Source organism: Lemur catta (genome assembly GCF_020740605.2).
Source record: "Lemur catta isolate mLemCat1 chromosome 10 unlocalized genomic scaffold, mLemCat1.pri SUPER_10_unloc_5, whole genome shotgun sequence".
Classification (NCBI taxonomy): domain Eukaryota; kingdom Metazoa; phylum Chordata; class Mammalia; order Primates; family Lemuridae; genus Lemur; species Lemur catta.
In genome coordinates this window covers 787,921-807,362 of record NW_025423736.1, presented here as the reverse complement: position 1 = coordinate 807,362, position 19,442 = coordinate 787,921, and the positions used below count along the sequence as shown (strand labels likewise).

Here is a 19,442-nt window from a genome sequence, read left to right as displayed (position 1 = left end):
AGTTTCAGCCCCCAATACTATTTCCACCTGGGTCCTATTAGTCTCCCGCAGAACTAGGCTTTCACAGAGCACACTTTGGGAAACACAGCTCAAATGTGCGAGCAGCAAACCTTACACCTGAATTAGGGTCTGCACAGAGCTCTCAGTTTTCTCTGCTAATATAACTGAGGTACAAATTCACTTTTACAAGAGGATCTGAGGTGTCAAATACATTTCCCTGCAAGCAAGCTAGTTCGCTGAGCATATGAATCAGCCATGCAAAAGGGTAGATGTGGCTGGTTCCCTGGGGAACTTCAGGCTGGCTGGGCCACTGAGAGAGTCGGGCAAGGGGAGGGAGTGCCACTCGAGCCCTGTGCTCTCCTGGGAACTCCGACCAGGCCTACCACTGTCACAGGGCCTCATGGGGAATCAGGATGCAAGTCCTTCTTCCACTGTGGTTTCACTATTATTTTCACAACCAGAGCAGATTTCATCCATTAGCAAAAGAATCCTTCCTCCTAGTTGAGATTTCTGTGTGGGGTGTAAGTGCGGGGCTTCTGTCAGCCCTGTGTTTGATTTGTTTACCTCCAGAGTTGGTAAGTGCATATTTGCGTGTGATGGGAACAGTGTGGATTGTGCTTCTGACTTCAACCTGACACTTTAAACTGAAAGAGGATCCACACTATTCACCTCTCACACAAAGGCGCACTTCTCCTGTCTGGCGCTAGTCCAACAAACCCAGGACTGACAGAGGCCCTGTACTTGCCACCCCAGAAAAATATCTCATCTCTAAAGAAGGATTCTTATCCTAACGGTTGAACAGTGCTCCCGTTCTTGAAACAGTGGTGAAAGGATAGTGAAATAATACTGAAAACAATCGTATCTTCAAAGGTTCTGGTGCCAGCTCTGGGAAATACCAAGTTACCTGGGCCTCAGTAGAGTTTTCTCTGCGAAAGGCATCATAGGCTTAAGGATGCAGAGACCAACCTTATCACTATTACGGTGAAAAACGCTATGGAATCGGCACATAATTACCAACATAGTGGTTATTTCAAAAGTGTCAGGATGAAATCTGAAGCACGATCCACACTTTTCCCATCTCACGCAAATATGCACTTACCAACTCTGGAGGTAAACAAATCAAACACAGGGCTGACAGAAGCCCCGCACTTACACCCCACACAGAAATCTCAACTAGGAGGAAGGATTCTTATGCTAATGCATGAAACCTGCTCTGGTTCTGAAAATAATGGTGAAACCACAATGGAGTAATACTTAAAAGAACACTTTCTTTATAGTCTCTAGTAGCAACTATTGGAAATGCCAAGTTTACTGGGCCTCAGCATACTTTTGTCTGTGAAAACTTTCGTATGCTTAAGGATGCAGAGACCAACCTTATGACAATTATGGTGAAAAGTGCTATGGAAAAATACCAAATAGTTCTCAACCTAGCAGTTTTTTCAAAAGTTGTGCCGCATACCTCTTGGAAAGATGGAGTTACTTTGGCCTAGCCTTCGATTGGTCTGGAGAAGGAATCGCCATTCCTAGCTGATGAATCAAATGATTCTGAAAGGAACGATGAAAAGTTTGGATCCTTTTTCAGTCTTTTTTTTTTTTTTTTTTTTTGGTATTCCTGGACCACCTAGAATCACGATGAAGATGGACTTGCATCCTGATTCCCCATGAGGCCCTGTGACAGCGGTGGGCCTGGTCGGCGTTCCCAGGAGAGCACAGGGCTCGAGTGGCACTCCCTCCCCTTGCCCGGCTCTCTCAGTGGCCCAGCCAGCCTGAAGTTCCCCAGGGAACCAGCCGCATCTACCCTTTTGCATGGCTGATCCATATGCTCGGCGAATCTCGCTGGCTCGCAGGCAAATGTATTTGACCCCTCGGATCCTCTTGTGAAGTCAACTTGTACCTCAGTTATATTAGCAGAGAAAACTGAGAGCTCTGTGCAGACCCTAATTCAGGTGTAAGGTTTGCTGCTCGCACGTTTGAGCTGTGTTTCCCAAAGTGTGCTCTGTGAAAGCCTAGTTCTGTGGGAGATTAATAGGACCCAGGTGGAAATAGTATTGGGGGCTGAAACTAGTTCAGGAGACACCAGGTGAGGTGAATGTGAATTGTTGCTTGGCTGCAGGACTTCTCAGTGCCTTTATGCTGCTGTGCATTGGGAATCTCCAAGGCAGGAAGGGTGATGACCTGCAGTTTCTCCAAACTGACCTTATCCTAAAGCCATTCCTCAGTGGGAGGTCTGGGGGCATTACTACTCTGCTGAACACAGTTAGGGAAATGCTGGTCTAGAATTGTAGAAACCACAGTGCTCTCAGGTCTTTGCACATGGGGCCGTACCATGTAATGTCAAGAGGCTTTGGGGAGTCGGGGAGGTAAGGCCCAAGGTCTCCCCTGCAGTTGTGGGGCTCTGCTCACCCTCCTGGGCAGTGTATTCACTGTCGATGATCCTGGCCAAACCGAAGTCAGCGATTTTGCAACACAAGGTCTCAGACACCAGGATGTTGGCCGCCCATAGGTAGCGGTGGATAGAATTCATGTGCTTGATGTACGCCATCCCTTCGGTGATCTGGGCTGACATGTCGATCAGTCTCGGGAGGGACAGTCTGCCACCGTCGTCTGTCTTCAGGAAATCCAACAGGCACCCTCTGGCCACATACTCGGTGACAATATAGATGGGCTCCTTGGGGACCATGGTGTAGAGCCAGACCAGCCTCTCGTGCTACAGAGCCTTCATCAGGTTCGCCTCACCCAGGAAGGCTTCCGGAGACATCCTTCCCTCATTCAAGGTCTTGATGGCCACCTTCACATTGTTTCTTTAGTAGCCCATCCAGACTTCGCCAAACTGCCCTGATCCGAGTTCCCTGACCAGCCTGAGAGACTGCCGGGGGATCTCCCACTTGTCCAGGGCCCAGGGGTTATGAGGAGCAAGGCTGATGCAGGGCACGGTCAGCCTCTGGCACAAACCATCCCTTTTCTTGCAGTAGTGCAGCACCAGGGCCTGGAGCGAGGGGAAGGTGACCCGGAGGGAGATGTAGCAGCCCCCTTCCTCCAGGGAGCAGATCTTATAGTGCTTTACTATTTCCCCCTGGGCGGTGACATCCTTCACAGACAGGGAGAAGGCACCTTTGCTGGTTTCACTCTCTCTGATGAGAAAGGAGCCGGCCTCTCACACAAAGGCGCACTTCTCATGTCTGGCGCTAGTCCAACAAACCCAGGATTGACAGAGGCCCTGCACTTGCCACCCAGAAAAATATCTCATCTCCAAAGAAGGATTCTTATGGTAACGCTTGAAAAGTGCTCCCGTTCTTGAAACAGTGGTGAAAGGATGGTGAAATAATACTGAAAACAATCCCATTTTCCAAGGCTCCGGTGCCAGCTCTGGGAAATACCAAGTTACCTGGGACTCAGTAGAGTTTTCTCTGTGAAAGGCATCATAGGCTTCAGGATGCAGAGACCGACCTCATGACGATTACGGTGCAAAACGCTATGGAAATGGTGAATAATTACCAACATACTGGTGATTTCAAAAGTGTCAGCATGAAATCTGAAGCATGATCCACACTTTTCCCATCTCACGCAAATATGCACTTTCCAACTCTGGAGGTAATCAAATCAAACGCAGGGCTGACAGAAGATCCGCACTTACACTCCACCCAGAAATCTCAACTACCAGGCAGAATTCTTGTGCTAATGCGAGAACCCTGCTCGGGTTCTGAAAATAATGTTGAAACCACAGTGGAATAATACTTAAAAGGACACTTTCTTTGTGGTCTATAGGACCAACTATTGGAAATCCCAAGTTTACTGGGCCTCAGCATGCTTTCGTCTGTGAAAACCCTCGTATGCTTAAGGTTGCAGAGACCAACCTTATGACGATTAGGGTGAAAAGTGCTACAGAAAAATACCAAATAGTTCTCCACCTAGCGTTTGTTTCTAAAGATGTGCCACACACCCCTTGGAAAGATCGAATTACTTTGGCCTAGCTTCGATTTTTCTGGAGAAGGAATAGCCATTCCTAGCTGATGAATCGAATGATTCTGAAAGGAACGGTGAAAAGTGCGGATCCTGTTTCAGTCTTTAGACTGAAACAGGATCCGCACTATTCACCTGTCCCACAAAGGCGCACTTCTCATGTCTGTCGCTAGTCCAACAAACCCAGGACTGACAGAGGCCCTGCACTTGCCACCCCAGAAAAATATCTCATCTCCAAAGAAGGATTCTTACGCTAACACATGAAAAGGGCTCCCAATCTTGAAACAGTGGTGAAAGGATTGTGAAATAATACTGAACACTATCCTATCTTCAAAGGCTCCCGTGCCAGCTATGGGAAATTGAAAGTTACCTGGACCTCAGCACAGGTTTCACTGTGAAAAGCATCATAGGCTTCAGGATGCAGAGACCGACCTCATGAATATTAAAGTGCAAAACACTATGGAAATGGCAAATAATTACCAACATACTGGTGATTTCAAAATTGTCAGGATGAAATCTGAAGCACGATCCACACTTTTCCCATCTCACGCAAATATGCCCTTACCAACTGTGGAGGTAAACAAATCAAACCCAGGGATGACAGAAGCCCCGCACTTACAGCCCACCCAGAAATCTCAACTACCAGGGAGGATTCTTAGGCTAATGCGAGAACACTACTCGGGTTCTGAAAACAATGGTGAAACCACAGTGGAATAATACTTAAAAGAACACTTTTCTTGCAGTCTCTAGGACCAAATATTGGAAATGCCAAGTTTACTGGGCCTCAGCTTGCTTTCGTCTGTGAAAACTCTCGTATGCTTAAGGATGCAGAGACCAACCTTATGACAATTACGGTAAAAAGTGCTACGGAAAACCCCCAAATAGTTCTACATCTAGCGGTTGTTTCAAAAGTTGTGCCACACAACTCTTGGAAAGATCCAGTTACTTTGGCCTAGCCTTCAATTGGTCTGGAGAAGGACTCGCCATTCCTAGCTGATGAATCAAAGTATCCTGAAAGGAGCGGTGAAAAGTGCGGATCCGGTTTCAGTCTTTAGACTGAAACAGGATCCGCACTATTCACCTGTCCCACAAAGGCGCACTTCTCTTGTCTGGCGCTAGTCCAACAAACCCAGGACTGACAGAGGCCCTGCACTTGCCACCCCAGAAAAATATCTCATCTCCAAAGAAGGATTCTTACGCTAACGGTCGAAAAGTGCTCCCGTTCTTGAAACACTGGTGAAAGGATGGTGAAATAATACTGAAAACAATCCTATCTTCCAAGGCTCTGGTGCCAGCTATGGGAAATAGCAAGTTACCTGGACCTCAGCAGAGGTTTCTCTGCAGAAAGCATCATGGGCTTCAGGATGCACAGACCGACCTCATGACTATTACGTTCCAAAACGCTATGGTAATAGTAAATAATTACGAACATACCGGTGATTTCAAAACTGTCAGGATGAAATCTGAAGCACGATCCACACTTTTCCCATCCCTCGCAAATATGCACTTACCAACTCTGGAGGTAAACTTATCAAATGCAGGGCTGACAGCAGCATCGCAGTTACACCCTACCCCGGAATCTCAACTACCAGGCAGAATTCTTATGCTAATGCGAGAATCCTGCTCGGATTTTGAAAACAATGGTGAATCCAGGGTGGAATAATACTTAAAAGAACACTTTCCTTGTAGCCTTAGAACCAACAATTGGAAATGCTAAGTTTACTGGGCCTCAGCCTGTTTCACCTGTGAAAACTCTCGTATGCTTAAGGATGCAGAGACCAACCTTAGGACAATTACGGTGAAAAGTGCTTCGGAAAAATACCAAATAGTTCTCCACCTAGCGGTTGTTTCAAAAGTTGTGCCACACACCTCTTGGAAAGATCGAGGTACTTTGGCCGAGCCTTCGTTTGGTCTGGATTGGGAACCGCCATTCCTAGCTGATGAGTCAAATGGTTCTGAAAGGAATGGTGAAAAGTGCGGATCCTGTTTCAGTCTAAAGACTGAAATAGGATCCGCACTAATCACCTGTCCCACAAAGGTGCACTTCTCATGTCTGGCGCTAGTCCAACAAACCCAGGACTGACAGAGGCCCTGCACTTGCCACCCCAGAAAAATATCTCATCTCCAAAGAAGGATTCTTACGCTAACGTTTGAAAAGGGCTCCCGATCTTGAAACAGTGGTGAAAGGATGGTGAAATGATACTGAAAACAATCCTATCTTCCAAGGCTCCGGTGCCAGCTATGGGAAATGGCAAGATACCTGGGCCTCAGCATAGGTTTCTCTGCGGAAAGCATCATAGGCTTCAGGATGCAGAGACTGACCTCGTGACTATTACGGTGCAAAACGCTATGGAAATGGCAAATAATTACCAACATACTGGTGATTTCAAAAGTGTCAGGATGAAATCTGAAGCACGCTCCACTCTTTTCCCATCTCACGCAAATATGCACTTACCAGCTCTGGAGGTAAACAAATCAAACGCAGGGCTGACAGAAGCCCCCCACTTAGACCCCACGCAGAAATCTCAACTACCAGGCAGGATTCTTATGCTAATGTGAGAACCCTGCTCAGGTTATGAAAACAATGGTGAAACCACAGTGGAATAATATTTAAAAGAACATTTTCTTTGTAGTCTCTAGGACCAACTATTGGAAATGTCAACTTTACTAGGCCTCAGCCTGTTTCCTCTGTGAAAACTCTCGTATGCTTAAGGATGCAGAGACCAGCCTCATGACAATTGCTGTGAAAAGTGCTTCGGCAAAATACCAAATAGTTCTCCACTTAGCGGTTGTTTCAAAAGTTGTGCCACACACCTCTTGGAAAGATCGAGTTACTTTGGCCTAGCCTTCGATTGGTCTGGTGAAGCAATCGCCATTCCTTGCTGATGAATCGAATGATTCTGAAAGGAACGGTGAAAAGTGCGGATCCTGTTTCAGTCTTTAGACTGAAACAGTATCCGCACTATTCACCTGTCCCACAAAGGCGCAGTTCTCATGTCTGGCGCTAGTCCAACAAACCCAGGACTGACAGAGGCCCTGCATTTGCCACCCCAGAAAAATATCTCATCTCCAAAGAAGGATTCTTCCACTAACGGTTGAAAAGGGCTCCCGTTCTTGAAACAGTGGTGAAAGGATGGTGAAATAATACTGAAAACAATCCTATCTTCCAAGGCTCCTGTGCCAGCTATGGGAAAGAGCAAGGTACCTGGGCCTCAGCAGAGGTTTCTCTGCAAAAAGCATCATAGGCTTCAGGATGCAGAGACCGACCTCATGACTATTACGGTGCCAAACGCCATGGAAATGTCAAATAATTACCAACACACTGGTCATTTCAAAGTGTCAGGATGAAATCTGAAGCACGATCCACACTTTTCCCATCTCACGCCAATATGCACTTTCTAACTCTCAAGGTAAACAAATCAAAGGCAGGGCTGACAGAAGCCCCGCACTTACACCCGACCCAGAAATCTCAACTACCAGGCAGGATTCTTATGCTAATGCGAGAACCCTGCTCGGGTTCTGAAAATAATGTTGAAACCACAGTGGAATAATACTTAAAAGAACACTCTCTTGGTAGTCTCCAGGCCCAACTATTGGAAATGCCAATTTTATTGGGCCTCAGCCTGTTTCGTCTGTGAAAACTCTCCTATGCTTAAGGTTGCAGAGACCAGCCTTATGACAATTACGGTGAAAAGTGCTTCGAAAAAATACCAAATAGTTCTCCACATAGCGGTTCTTTCAAAAGTTGGGCCACACACCTCTTGGAAACATCAAGATACTTTGGCCTAGCCTTCGATTGGTCTGGTGAAGCAATCGCCATTCCTAGCTGATGAATCAAATGATTCTGAAAGGAACGGTGAAAAGTGCGGATCCTGTTTCAGTCTTTACACTGAAACAGGATCCACACTATTCACCTGTCCCACAAAGGCGCACTTCTCATGTCTGGCGCTAGTCCAACAAACCCAGGACTGACAGAGGCCCTGCACTTGCCACCCCAGAAAAATATCTCATCTCCAAAGACGGACTCTTCCGCTAACGGTTGAAAAGGGCTCCCCTTCTTGAAACAGTGGTGAAAGCATGGTGAAATAATACTGAAAACAATCCTATCTTCCAAGGCTCCTGTGCCAGCTATGGGAAATAGGAAGTTACCTGGGCCTCAGCAGAGGTATCTCTGCAAAAATCATCATAGGCTTCAGGATGCAGAGACCGACCTCATGACTATTACGGTGCCAAACGCCATGGAAATGGCAAATAATTACCAACACACTGGTCATTTCAATGTGTCAATATGAAATCTGAAGCACGATCCACACTTTTCCCATCTCACGCAAATATGCACTTTCCAACTCTGGAGGTAAACAAATCAAAGGCAGGGCCTACAGAAGCCCCTCGCTTACACCACACCCAGAAATCTCAACTACCAGGCAGGATTCTTATGCTAATGCGAGAACCCTGCTCGGGTTTTGGAAACAATGCTGAAACCACAATGGAATAATACTTAAAAGAACACTTTCTTGGTAGTCTGTAGGACCAACTATTGGAAATGCTAAGATTACTGGGCCTCAGCCTGTTTCGTCTGTGAAGACTCTGGTATGCTTAAGGATGCAGAGACCAACCTTATGACTATTACGGTGAAAAGTGCTTTCGAAAAATAACAAATAGTTCTCCACTTAGCGGTTCTTTGAAAAGTTGGGCCACACACCTCTTGGAAAGATCGAGTTATTTTGGCCTAGCCTTCCGTTGGTCTGGAGAAGCAATCGCCATTCCTAGCTGATGAATCAAATGATTCTGAAAGGAATGGTGAAAAGTGCGGATCCTGTTTCAGTCTTTAGACTGAAACAGGATCCGCACTATTCACCTGTCCCACAAAGGCGCACTTCTCATGTCTGGCGCTAGTCCAACAAACCCAGGACAGACACAGGCCTTGCACTTGCCACCCCAGAAAAATATCTCATCTCCAAAGAAGGATTCTTCCGCTAACGGCTGAAAAGGTCTCCGGTTCTTGAAACAGTGGTGAAAAAATGGTGAAATGAAACTGAAAACAATCCTATCTTCCAAGGCTCCTGTGCCAACTATGGGAAATAGCAAGTTACCTGGGCCTCAGCAGAGGTTTCTCTGCAAAAAGCATCATAGACTTCAGGATTCAGAGACCAACCTCATGACTCTTACGGTGCAAAACTCTATGGAAATGGCAAATTATTACCAGCATACTGGTGATTTCAAAAGTGTCAGGATGAAATCTGAAGCACGATCCTCACTTTTCCCATCTCACGCATATATGCACGTGGCAACTCTGGAGGTAAACAAATCAAAGGCAGGGTGATAGAAGCCCCGCACTTACACTCCACTCAGAAATCTCAACTACCAGACAGCATTCTTAAGATAATGTGACAACCTTGCTCGGGTTCTGAAAATAATGCTGAAACCACAGTGGAATAATACTTAAAAGAACACTTTCTTGGGATTCTCTAGGACCAACTATTGGAAATGCCAAGATTACTGGGCCTCAGCCTGCTTTCGTCTGTGAAAACTCTCGTATGCTTAGGATGCAGAGACCAACCTTAGGACAATTACGGTGAAGTGTGCTACGGAAAAATACCGAATAATTCTCCACCTAGCGGTTCTTGCAAAAGTTCTGCCACACACCTCTTGGAAAGATCGAGTTACTTTGTCCTAGCCTTGAATTGCTCTGGAGAAGGAATCGCCATTCCTAGCTGATTAATCAAATGATTTTGAAAGGAACGGTGAAAAGTGCAGATCCTGTTTCAGTCTTTAGACTGAAACAGGATCCGCACTATTCACCTGTCCCACAAAGGCGCACTTCTCATGTCTGGCACTAGTCCAACAAACCCAGGACTGACAGAGGCCCTGCACTTGCCACCCCAGAAAAATATCTCATCTCCAAAGAAGGATTCTTCCGCTAATGGTTGAAAAGGGCTCCCGTTCTTGAAACAGTGGTGAAAGCATGCTCTGGTAATAGTGAAAACAATCCTATCTTCCAAGGCTCTGGTGCCACTTTTGGGAAATAGCAAGGTACCTGGGCCTCAGCATAGGTGTCTCTGCAAAAAGTATCATATGCTTCAGGATGCAGAGACCGAACTCATGACTATTATGGTGGAAAACTCTATGGAAATGGCAAATAATTACCAACATACTGGTGATTTCAAAAGTGTCAGGATGAAATCTGAAGCACGATCCACACTTTTCCCATCTCACGCAAATATGCACTTACCAACTCTGGAGGTAAACAAATTAAAGGCAGGGCTGACAGAAGCCCCGAACTTCCACCCCACCCAGAAATCTCAACTACCAGGCAGGATTCTTATGCTAAGGCGAGAAACCTACTCGGTTTCTGAAAACAATGGTGAAACCACAGTGGAATAATACTTAAAATAACACTTTCTTTGTAGTCTCTTGGACCAACTTTTGGAAATGCCAAGTTTACTGGGTCTCAGCCTGCTTTCGTCTGTGAAATCTCTCGTATGCTTTAGGATGCAGAGACCAACCTTATGACAATTACGGTGAAAAGTGCTACGGAAAAATACCAAATAGTTCTCCACCTTCGGTTCTTTCAAAAGTTGTGCCACACACCTCTTGGAAAGATCGAGTTACTTTGGCCTAGCCTTGGATTGGTCTGGAGAAGGAATCGCCATTCCTAGCAGATGAATCAAATTATTCTGAAAGGAAGGGTGAAAAGTGCGGATCCTGTTTCAGTCTTTAGACCCAATGGGTAAATGAATGTGTGGAAGTAAATGAAATCCCACTCATGGAAATAAACGTTTCATGGAATTCATAATGCATGTGTCCAGACAAAAACACCCTGCAAACCAGCTAAGGTTTTGAGATCCCATTGAATGGATCCATTTCTCTTCAACTGCCTGTTTCATGCTGCGGGCCCTTGGCAGGTTTTCCGGCACACGTCAGCAATACAACTTAACACAAACGCCCGGGTTATCCTTCCTCCTGGGCGTGCTGCAAACTGTTTCATGTTTCTGATGCCCAGACAGAATACTTATGAATCTCCAGCTACACTTCTTCCATGCGTTCCATGACCTGTCCTATGTCATTTAGTTTAACATATAAATTCTTATTCAGAAGATTTAGCAACATATGCTATGACTCCTTAGACTTGGTGACCATTACAATCTAAATAGTTACTAAACCCTGCTATGTTGTAGAGTACAGGATTTGGAGTGAGAGGCAAGTCCCAAGGTTACGCTTTTGTAACTGTGTGACCTCAGTGCCACTGACTATGCCTTATGGCAAGCTTGGGCCTGCGAAAGTCAGCCTTGTCTTCTGGTCAGCCTCAGGGATATAGCCCTGGAGGGTATAAGCAAGAGACACATCAGCAGTTCCTGTACAGTTGGCTTTGTGCACTCATACTACACCATTTAAATGAATCCAGAAACCTATCCCCTCTTCCCAGGAGCCAAACTTCTGTAGCTGGCAGAGAAGCTCCCTGCGTATTTTCTGGGAAGAGTTCAGGGACATGGGAGCTCATAGCAGACTCACAGGCTCCCTTCCACAGCCACATACACTCTAATGGGAGGAGGACTTTGTCTGAAGAAACACATACATAGACTCCCCCCATCAGAGTGGGACATTTGTTACACAGTCACACCATCTACAAACAAAGCCGGTTTTATTTCTTCCTTCCCAGTCAGTACATCTTTAAATTTCTTTTTCTTGTCTTATTGCATTTGCTAGGACTTTCAGTACAATGTTGAAACTGAGTGGTGAGAAAGGACATCTTTGGCTTGTTTCTGATCTTAGTGAGAAAGCTTCCAGTTCCTCACCATCAAATATGATGTTAGCTGCAGTTTTTTTGTTGATATTCTTTATCATGTTGAGGAAGTTCTCTTCCCATTTGTTTTTTCTTTTTCAAAATTATTTTGGACATTCTGGGTCCTTTGCATTTACACATAAGTTTTGGAATCAGCTTATCAAATCTATAAAATGTCTATTATGATTTTGATGGAAATTATACTGAATTTATAGATCAATGGGAGAAAGATTACTATCTGAACAATACTGAGTCTTCTAGTCCAAAGCGTGGATTCTTTATGTAGATCTTATAAAATTTCCTTTGGTGATGTTTTGTAGTTTTCAATATAAAAATTTATTTCCAAACTTTTATTATTGATGATATTGTGAATGAGGGAGAGAGATGTGAAGATGCTCTCCTGCTGGCTGTGACTATGAGGAAGAGGCCACAGCCAAAGAGTTAGGTGGCCCTAGAAGCTGCCAAACGAAACAGATCCTTCCCTACAGCCTCCAGGAGGAATGCTTTTCTTTTTTCATCATGATTACTATGATATCTTAGATTTCTAAAATTCATTTGCTTTTCTCATGAATCTACTTATATTGCATATATTTTTGGAATTTCAAACTTGGATTCTTTCTAAAAGACACCAACTCTGCTCACTCTGACTAGAAAGAAAATATTTCCTGATCAATTAGATGTTTGGTTTTTCTTACATTTTGCCAAATTATACGCGCACAAGTGCGCGCGCGCGTGCACACACACACACACACACACACACACACACACACACACACACACGGAGGAATAGGGTATGAGTCTGGTATGATAGTCTTGGACCTCTAGAACAATACTATCGAAGTGAGTGTGTGTGTGCACATGTGTACCATCCTCTATCTCCAAACTTGTCCACTGTGGGATAAGTTCTAAAAGTGAGAGAATGCATTTAGAAATATTTTGTGTGGCAACTAGAAACTTCTGGGTCATTTTTATTATATTTTACAAAAGATTTGGTTTGCAACAGACTGGTGGAAAAAAACTTCTTTCGTCATACATAGTGTGAGAGTCAATGTTTAAAAAATATGATGAGAAATATTTTGAATGCCAAGCCAGGGAAAAAGAGATTTGGAGATACAGGCAAAGATCACTTCCCATCTCTGGAAGAAGTACTTTCCAAGATACCCAGAAATGAAAGGGGAAGTAAACGCAATGGCTGGATGTTTGATCTTGATGATGCTCACAGTTGGAGAAGAATGCTCAGGAGTGAGATCCATAATGGCATGGCTGACATGTCCTCTGACACTAAGAGGGAAACTGTTCTATTATACATTATGTAATATATGAAAATAGGAAGTTGCAAGCATAAAGGAGTTACAATTATCTATGGGAATGTAGAGGCCAAACCACAGAAAACTCTCGGAGAATCTATAATCTCTTATGAGTGATGCTTCTTCTGGAGTGAGTGCCCAGGGGTGGGGGGTATATGAACAGCACACAAGGGCTGACATGCAGAGTCCCCAAGAACAGCTGGACACCTGAACCCATGGTTCTGATCAGGGTTTCTCTACAACCATAGCTTCTGTGGTACATGGCAGTGTTTCAGTAATGGAATCACGCAACAGCATACCTCTCCTTGAAGGGAAAGAAAGTCAGTTTTCCTTGATGGTACACAATTAAATTTCTCATTTAATGCATTTAATTAAAATGATAATAAATGTTTTTAAATGAGAAATATTTTGAAGACTTTTTTTGCTTGATGACAGGCTTCTTGGCTAGGGTCCTCCTTTCCTGCTGACTTTTACCTTTCTTCCCTGTCCTTATTCCTCCTCCCCACCCAAAAGTACACCCCTTCACAATTACGTTGACTTTAATGAAAATGTCTTAAGACTCTGATGGCCAATGATGTGAAGAAATGGGGAGTACGGGAGCTGGAACTGGGGTACAAACTGCTGTGCCTCACAGCACTGGTCTGTGGCTCTGGGAAAAAAATGAAGTCTACACTGTGACTGCCCTCAGGCTGGTGTAAAGTTAAGAATCATGATTACATTCAGTTTTCTCAATTTAAAGATTACCTTGTTAGCTTCAGAGTACAATGGGGCCTGATGGGTGGAGGTTGGTGTGGCCTTGGACAAAACATTGATAGGAGAAATTGAAGATGACACAAATAAATGGAAAGATATCCCATATTCATAGACTGGAAGAATTAATATTGTTATAATAAAATGTCCAAACTAGCCAAAGAAATCTATAGATTCAAGGTAATCCCTATCCAAATTCCAATGTCATTCTTCAGAGAAACAGAAAAGACACTCCTAAAATTTGTATGGAACCACAAAAGACCCCAAATGGTCAAATAAATCTTGACCAAAAAGATCATGTGTGGAGGTATCACACTATAGGATTTCAAACTATATTACAAAGATATAATAATCAAAAAAGCATGGTACTGGCATCAAAACAGACACATCAACCAAAAGAATAGGATAGAAAGCCCAGAAATAAACACGCATACCTATAATCTACTCATTTTCAACAAAGATGTCAAGAACACACAACAGGAAAAGATAGTCTCTTCAATAAATGGTCTTGGGAAAACTGAAGATCCATGTATGTAAGAATGAAAATGGACCTTTATCTTACACTTTAACAAGAATCAACTCAAAATGGATTAAATACTTAAACATAAGACCTGAAACTGTAAAACTACTAGAAGAAAACATAGGGGAAATATTCCATGACATTGGTCTTGGCAATGATTTCTTGGATATGACCCTAAAAGCACAAACAACAAAAGCAAAAATAGACAAATGGGACTGTATCAAACTAAAAACCTCTGCACAACAAAGTAAATAATTAACATAGTGAAGAAAAAACTCACAGATTGAGAGAAGATATTTACAAATCATGTATCAGGTAAGGAGCTAATATAAAAATTATAAAAGGAATTTAAACTACTGAATAACAAGAAGACAACTGGATTAAAACATGGGCAAAGGACCTAAATAGACATTTCTCAAAAGAAGACATACAAATTACCCACAGATATATGAATAAAATGCTGAACATCTCTAATTATCAGAGAAATGCAAATAAAAACCACAATGAGATATCGCCTTATACCTGTTAGATTGGCTATTATCAAAAATTTGAAAGATAACAAGCTTTGGCAAGGATGTGGAGAAAAGGGTACCCATGTACACTGTTGGTGGTATTGTAAATTAGTATAGCCATTTGGAAAACAGTATGGAGGTTCTTCAAAAAACTAAAAGTAGAATTACCATATCATGTAGCAATCATATTTCTGGCTATATATCCAAAGGAACTGAAATCAGTATGTCAAAGAGATGTCTGCAGTTCCATGTTCCCTTCAGCATTATTCATAATAGCCAAGATATGGAACTAAAGTGTCCATCCATGGATGAATGGATGACAAAAATGTGGTGTATATATACACATAGTGGAACACTATTCAGCCTTAAAAAGGTAGAAAATTCTGTCATTTGTAACAATAGGGATCAACCTGGAGGACATTATGCTAAGTGAAATAAGCCAGGTACAGAGAAACAAATACTGCATGATCTCACTTATATGTGCAATCTAAAAAGTTAAACTCATAGAACTAGAAAATAAAATGGTGGTTACCAGAAACTGGAGGTTGTGTGGGTGGAGGGCAGTGGACAGGGAAAGGGGAAATGTTGGTCAAGGGTACAAAGTTTCAGTGAGATAGGAGGAACAGGTTCTGGTGATCTATTGCACAGCTTGGTGACTATAGTTAATAATAGTGTATTGTATGTTTCAAAATAACTAAAAGAATGGAAATTAAATGTTTTCCCCACAAAGAAATAGTATTTGATGTGATGAATATGCTAATTGCCCTGATTTGATCATTCCACCATGTATACATGCAATAAAATATCACATTTTACCCCATAAATATATGAAATTGTCAATTAAAAATGAAACTTCTTTTAAAAAAGATTACCTTGTCACCAAATAAATAATTTGATATCGCGGAATTTAAATTGCACTGTTTTACTTACTTTTCTTTTTTTTTTTTATTTCAGCTCATCATGGGGGTACATAAGTTCAGGTCATATACATTGTCCATGGCCCGCCCATTCCCCCGAGTCAGAGTCCCAAGCGTTTTATTTACATTTTTAAAAAATTTTACAGATCTTTAAATTAACGAAGTATGGGGAAATATTTGTGTTCAGTTAGAGATCACAATATATGGAGTCCAAAGAACCAGATTTGAGTCCTGGTTCTATCCAAATTGCATCAGCTTCCTGCCCTTGGGTGAATCATTTATCAATTCCCTCATTTATGACGTGGAGATAACAGTATATGCTTTCTCTAATTCATAAAAGCTCAAGTACTAAAACTTGCAAAATCACTCTACAGATTAAATATTAATATTAGATGAAAGATGTTCTAATAGGTTTTAGTGGTAATGCCATGTGAGTCATTACCTATTAAATCGACACTTACTTTCACAATCAGTTCAAAAGTATCAGAATCACTTGTTAGTATAGTGAAAGAGTTTTTCGAATTTTGAAATTTTACTCTTACTACGGAAATCATTCAAGAACATGATTTAGTCTTAAACATTTCTTCATTTTAAAATTCTCAGAATGATTTAGCAATTTTGAGAAGAGAATCCTTGTCGGTGTTTTTGAGAATGCTTCTTTCCAAAACATCCTTCTTTCCTGCCTGGGTTCAGAACTAGCAGAGAAATAACGAGGAAAATTTTGCTATTGGTACAGTGTAATTGGAGGACGTAGCTTGATGTGAGAGACAACGAATGAACACTGATCACAGAAACCTGGAGCTAACCAACTCTTCCAGCGCAGGCACAGGTAGTGCTCGTCGCTCAGGCAGGAGCAGGGGACTCAAGCTCCCAAGGGCAGCCCAAGTCATTCTTTCCAAATGTATCAGTCAGAGAAGACACTTAGTCCCCTTTGGGACAGAAAGAGTCCAGGAGTTGCTTAGGGATAATTCTTCCTCGTGGAGTATGAAAAGGCATTTCCCTTCCATCAAAGATTTAGGTTCATTTTCATGAACAAATACAAATCCATACAGAAATGAATCAAGTCAGTCTGACTTGTTAACCACTGAAAATTGGTCTTTTTCAACATTTTAGACACTAACTCCTTAAGATTTGTTATAAAGAAAATCTATCACATAGCATACCATAGGTAAATCAAAAAGGATCTGTGCTAATGACAATTGTACATGTGGAGGCTGACACTTTTAGCATCTGTAGACCAAGAAAACCTACAAACGGAAAAATATACCTGCTAATTTTTTTTTTTGCCCACTTTTATCTTGCAATTAAGTATTTAATAATCAGGTCCTTGAGCAAATTACCAACCCTGATAAGTAAAATGAAGACCTATGAATCTAAAGAACATATTTTTCTACTTTTATAGCCCTAGCCATCACATGTGTTTAAGCAACAATCTTCTCCAGAGTGTTTATTTGAAAATACATATTTATCTTACCAACAGGTGCAATACTTACTTCTATATTCCTTCTGCACGATCTGCTTGCTCTCTTCCTTCCGCTCTTCCTTCCCTGACGAGGGCGCTCCTTCACTTTCACTGCTCATGGATTTTGCCAGATACCTCAAGCCATTGGTCATTTGCCACCTCTTCCACACCACATTCCCTGCCATCTCTTTGCTCTCTGAACCCACAGAATTCTTTCCCTCTGGCTCTTTTACAGCACTTGCAGGCTTTTCTACTACAACATGACATGTGCATTACTAAGAAAGCTTGCATTCTATGAAATCACATGCAACAAGTAACAGGGCTTGCTTATAAAAGCACAGATTTGGAGCAGATGACTCAAAAGCTTTGCCACTTCTTACCAGAGCACAGAAAAACAACCATTGGTACCTCAGAGGATGATGTGGATGGCCCAGACGAGTAGTGTGTCTGGCAGCTGCTTCAAGATATTAAAACTTAACATTAAAAAAAGAGGCTTTTAGGAGCTGAGACAATAGAAAAGGAAATGATATCTTTGAACTATTGGGGCTGCCATTAATATGGGCCCTGGAAAAAAGGCAACCGGCCCTATGCTGAAAACTGTGCTTGTGCAGGAATGGGGTATCCTTCCCAGGGAGGGAGCCCTGTGTGCAGGCACTTGTTCGAAATTGCACTAAAACAAAGCTGAAAAGGGCTCTTGCTTGTAAAGTTGTAAAGCTGGGAGGTTTTTCTTTAACGCCATATTCTCTTCCCATTGTTCCTGATTCCTAGGCCCAGGAAAAACTGTATAAAACCTACCACGACTTCCGCATTATACAGACATTTTTTCCCTACTTATCAATTTCAGGTAATCAAATTCATGTTATAATCTGCATTGAATGAAAGGCAGTGGATAAGGTAATGCTTAAGAGTATGAAGAAATATAAAAATAAAAGACATTCAATAGTCAAAAGTTGGTTCTTGAAAAACATTATTAAAATTGACACACTCCCTAGAGCAAGACTGATTGAGGAAAAAAAAAAAAAAAAAAGAGTTAAAGATAAAATTTACTCCAGTAAGTTGGACCTAGGTAAAATGGATAAATTTCTTGTAAAACACAGTTTCCTACTGCCGACACAGGAAGAAACAGAAAAACCAAATCATGAGACATATAAAGTACATATGAGTCTAAACTGATGAAGTTCAAGAATAGGCAAAATTAATTGATGGTGACAGACGTTAGACTAGTGGTTGCCTTGAGGGAGGAAGTGACTGGGAGGCAAATGAGGAGGACTTGTGGGACGTGGTGTTTTATACCTTGATCTGAACAGTGGCTACTGAGTGTGTACATATGCGAAAGATAATTGAGCTGTACAGTTAAGATTTGTGCCTTCACTGTGTGTATGTTACGGACAAAGTCAGGCGCCTCTGAGTCCTGGTCTTCACTAGGCCCTGTCTTTGGCCTGCTCACTCCATTTTAGCAAAGAATCCTGTGAAGCCAATTTACCCAGAGTCTACCCACCCTCGATATGCAATCAAGTTCCTCTTGGTAATTTTCCATCCACTACCTCTCCTGGCCTTATTGGCTATAAATACCCACTTGTCCCTGTTGTATTCCAAGTTGAGTTCAGTCTCTCTTCCCTGTTTCAGTAGTCTTCAATAAAGTTTTCTGGTCATTTTTAATGTGTCCAGTGTAATTTTCTTTACATCTATGTTAATACAAATTAAAAAAATAAACACTATAGCCAAAAAGATAAAAACTTAATCTTATTCACCTATATTTTTGCTAACATTACACTACACTCTAACTATTAGAGGAGTGAGTACTTTAGAAGTTAGAAATATTTCAAATCCCAAATTTGTCACTTCCTAGATAAAGGTGACCCTCTGAACTTCAGTCTCTTTATCTGTGAAATGGGAATAGTAACATCTGCTTTAGAGTTGCTACAGGTTAAAGTGAGATAATGAGTATAAAATGCTTGGCACAGTGCCCATCCCAGGATCGTAGGGTTAGGGTGATGCTTGCTGTTCACACTGTTCCTATGAAAAGTTAAGAGACATTATTTGTGTAACAATTATTGAATTACATTCCTGAAGATATAAAAATGGAGAAGCATGATTTGGGATGTGGATGTCCTCAGCCTCCGTGGACAGACCAGTGTTGTGATAGAGGGAGCAGTCAAGTGGCTGTTAGAAGATGCTAGGGTCCCAGAGGGCCCCATCTGCAGGCTGGCTCTGTCTCTGGGGATCTTGTG

The 19,442-nt window shown here is 42.4% G+C and overlaps 1 pseudogene; it reads right to left on the bottom strand.

Moving 5' to 3' along the window:
• Window positions 1-2,325: 2,325 nt before the first annotated feature.
• Window positions 2,326-17,363, bottom strand: LOC123629153 (annotated as a pseudogene).
• Window positions 17,364-19,442: the final 2,079 nt, after the last annotated feature.